The following is a 4,568-nucleotide window of genomic DNA, read 5'->3' on the forward strand; positions in this document are numbered from 1 at the left end:
ATATAAGAACTTTGTAACAACTTCAATAGATGCAAGAGCTGGCACTTTAGGAAAAAAATCAACCACAGTCATATAGATATACTTGGCAAGTATAAATGAAGGAAAAAAAAGAGAGTATAAATATGAAAAACTAAGAAAGAGAAAGAGTGATTAACCACAGATGTGGACTTCAAATTTTATAGGAAAACATTAAGAATAAATCCATATTTATATGTTTACAAATATCGATGAAATTAATGATTTCCCAGGAAAAGAGAAATTACCGAGGTTAGCTAAAGGAACATAAAGCTTGAACAAAGTCATAGTAATAGAGATAAAGGTGACAGGAATATGGCAGAATGTTTCTGAGGTGATAATATTGATAATTTTTTTTAAAGCTTGCAACATTCAGATAAATCTTTGCATTATGTAAACTGTTCTAGAGGATATGCGAAAACTTTCCCAAATCACTTTTCGTGTTAGCATAACAATGGTATCTAAATCTGAAAATACTAAAACGAAGAAAACTTTACGCTAGCTCAGTTATGAACAGCAAGGCAAAAATTCTAAATCAAAGACTAGCAAATAGAATTTAGCAGCATATTTAAAAACTAACATTCCATGTCTAAGTTTTCCTCAGGAATGCATTGCTGATATGTTGAAAATAAATCCATTAGGATCCTACCTAAAATAAATTGGCCAAAAGGGAAGTGATACAAGTTCATTTTAAAAAACATCAAAGATGATTTGATAAATTTCAAGATATATTTGTATGAAAACTGTAGGTAAAACAGCAATGAGAATGACAAGGAATGTTAATGAAATTCAACAGTGGACATTATTCATGAAGGTGAAATTCTTGAGGCATTACTTTTAAAATCAGACGTAAGGAAGGAGAGTCTATTATTATTTACCATCTTTCTGGAAGTTCCAGCCACTACATTGAGATATGGAGGCAGAAATAAGGAATATAGCAATTACTAAGTAAGTGAAGGTAATTTAAGTGAGGGTAATACTAAGTGGTGTTTGAACTGGTTGCCTTATTGATCTCAATGGCTTTCTGGTATTATATTCAAATAGGATACCTAGCATTGGGGCACAAAGCTGAGAATCCTGGCCCTTTCTCCATCATGGAGAAGGAGGGCAAGGAAAAGCAAGTGGTGCCAAATTCCTCTCTAGTGTTTGTTATGGGCTGAATTGTGTCCCCTCAAATTCATATGTTGAAGTCATAATGCCCAGCACCTCAAAATGTGACTGGATTAGGAGAAAGGGCCTTGAGAGATGTAATTAAGTTAAAATGGAGTCATTAGAGTGGGTCCTAATCCAATATGACTGGTGTCCTTATAAGAAGAAGAGATTAGGACACAAAGAGAGATGCCAGACGTGTGCACACACAGAGCCAACCACATGAACACACATAATGAGAAGGCATCCCTCTGCAAGCCAAGGAGAGAGGCCTCAGAAGAAACCAACCCTGCTGACACCTTGGTCTCGTACTTCTAGCCTCCAGAAATGGGAGAAATAAATTTCTGTTGTTTAAGTCACTAAGACTCAGGTATTTTATTATGGCAGTCCTAGCACACTAATCTTTTTTCTCACTGTGTTCTTGTGTCCTAGTTTAGGTCCAGTGACCTTGACTCCATTTGCGTAGCTCCTAGTGGTAATACTGAATCTTTATGACCCAGTCTGGTGCACAGATAGCCAGTAGCACAGAGCTAGGGAAACCATTATCAATCTCACTAACCACAAGTCCACTTGATAAGTCTGACACAGTCCAGTTTCAGAACTGCTGTTATAAACCTATTAAAGGGTATTGGTGCTACTTGGCTGAGACTATGACAGTAATTCCAATGAGATGGAAGAAACAGGCTTTTCCTTCCCAAATTCACACTAACTTCTGTGCTTCAAAATTTTCTCTCAGAGCCATTCGTCTCTGATGACTCATGTGCTGAGGCAAGCCATTGATGCTTGGAGGGACGCAGTTGGTTCTATTTTCAAAAGCCCATCTGATTTAGGCATTTGAACAAATGTCTTGTCAAACTCAAGATGCTCTATCTTGCCCTCTGATCCCATAAAGTGGACTTTGTCAGTCTTTCAGGGAGCCTGACCCTCCTTTGCCTTTCTTGATCAGCTCTGGCAAGGTACACTGGTGGTGCTAGAAAAAAGTTTTACTAAGTTCTGTCTGAGGCACTGAGAATTCCTCCCTAAATGAGAGACAATGTTCGAATGAGGGACAGATGGAGGGCACAAATGCCTTTGCCAAAGGGCCAGGAAAGTTGAGAAAGAGGAAAATACCAATATTGCCAAATCCATCTGAGCTACAAATTCGAAAACATGCTTCATTCAGCTACGATTCTCACTTTGGTAATTCAATAATTATAGCATTGCCCCACTGAAGAGTTCAGAGTCATGTAGAGTTAAAAAATAAATGAATTTAATTAATAAGCTACCACTCTTGAAGACATTCAACAGAAAGAATGTCTTCATTGGTCTTTACAGCTTAAGTCTTACTCTTTAAGAAAAACTGCAGTAATCCAAACCAAAACCAGTGGCTAATTACCACATTTTAGCAGAGTGGAAAAAATATGATGTGGCAAGAAACACAATGGGAGTGTGTTGTCTTTGTTTACACATCATACATAGTAGCTTTGCCATGAGAGCTCTGAGCCATGTCTTATGTGCCAAATCTACACACAACAACAGTTCTTTGACCTCTCTCTTCATGGGTGTGATTTGTAGCCTCAAATCCTTGTTAGTCTACTTCCCCGTGCAGGGTTCCTATGGGAGGAACTCCTAGCTGCATGCTAGTCCTGGAAAAACTCTAATGATAACAACAAAGAAACTACAAAAGCTGTGAAGCATCTTTCCCTCATCTTTTCATTGTTCAGCACACAGCACCCCTCTGGGAGCACTCAGGTTTGAATGGTGGAAAGGCATGTACATAAATCCCTCTAACACAAAGGCAACTCTTTAGATGTTCAGCAATGACAATGATTTTCACCAAATGACCGAGGAGGAAGGGGAGGAGGGAGAAAGGAGCTCTGATGTACCTTTTTCAGATTCCATCCATCGTCTACCTGTCCTTCTTCACTTGTCCCTCCACTTCAATCCCCTGGCCCTGAATTCTGGAATTTCCCCCTAGAAGTCATATCATGTTGACTTAAAATGAATTGAAAATATTCTTTAAAGAAAATATTCTTTATCTCTCTGAATATTCCAGATATTTTTCTCTTCTATTTAGCTTTTTTTCTATTACAAAAGGAAATTGAGTTCACTAAAAAATTAGAAAACGCCTTTCCCTAATGATTAGTGATACTGAACATCTTTTCATGTGTCTGTTGGCCATCTGTATATCTTCTTTGGAAAAACGTCTGCTCATATCCTTTGCCCATTTTTTGATTGGGTTGTTTATTTTTGTTGTTGTTGAATTGTACGAGTTCTTTATATATTTTGGAAATTAATCCCTTGTTGGATATACGATTTGCAAATATTTTCTCCCAGTTGGTGGGTTTTCTTCATGGTTTCCTTTGTCTTGCAGAAGCTTCTTAGTCTGATGTAGTCCCATGTGTTTATTTTTTCTTTTGTTTACCTTGCCTGAGTAGACATGGTATTTGAAAAGATTCTGCTACGACTGATGTCGAAGAGTGTACTACCCATATTTTCTTCTATAGGTAGAAGGTCTTACATTCACGTCTTTAAGCCACTTTGAGTTAATTTTTGTATATGGTGTAAGATAATGGTCTACTTTCATTCTTTTGCATGTGGCTGACCAGTTTTCCCAGCACCATTTATTGCAGAGACTTTCCTTTCTCCATTGTATATTCTTGGCTCCTTTGTAGACGATTAGCCATCCATAGATGTCTGGTTTTATTTCTGGGCCTTTGATTCTGTTCCATTGATCTGTGTGTCTATGTTTGTGCCAGTACCATGCTGTTTTGGTTACTATAGCTTTGTGGTATATTTTGAAGTCAGGGAGCGTGATGCCTCCAGCTTTGTTCTTTCTTCTCAGGATTGCTTTGGCTATTTGAGTTCTTTTTGTTGTTCCGTATAAATTTTAGGACTCTTTGTTCTATTTCCATGAAGAGTGTCATTGGGATTTTGATCGGGATTGCACCGAATCTGTAGATGGGTTCTTTTTGTTGTTCCGTATAAATTTTAGGACTCTTTGTTCTATTTCCATGAAGAGTGTCATTGGGATTTTGATCGGGATTGCACCGAATCTGTAGATGGCTTTAGGTAATACGGACATTTTAACTATGTTTATTCTTCCAATCGGTAATACGGACATTTTAACTATGTTTATTCTTCCAATCCATGAGCATGGGATATCTTTCCATTTCTTTATGTCTTCTTCTATTTCTTTCAATAATGTCTTATAGTTATCACTAATTATTAGGGAAATGCAAATCAAAACTACAATGAGATATCACCTCCCACCCATCAGAATGGCTATAATTAACAAGACAAGAAACAACAAGTGTTGGAGAGGATGTGGAGAAAAGGGAACCCTCATACATTGCTGATGGGAATACAAACTGGTGCAGCTACTATGGAAAACAGTATGGAGGTTCCTAAAAAAAATAAAAAAT

This window comes from Ceratotherium simum, chromosome 6 (genome assembly GCF_057802395.1).
Source record: "Ceratotherium simum simum isolate JZ-2026a chromosome 6, ASM5780239v1, whole genome shotgun sequence".
Taxonomy (NCBI): Eukaryota; Metazoa; Chordata; class Mammalia; order Perissodactyla; family Rhinocerotidae; genus Ceratotherium; species Ceratotherium simum.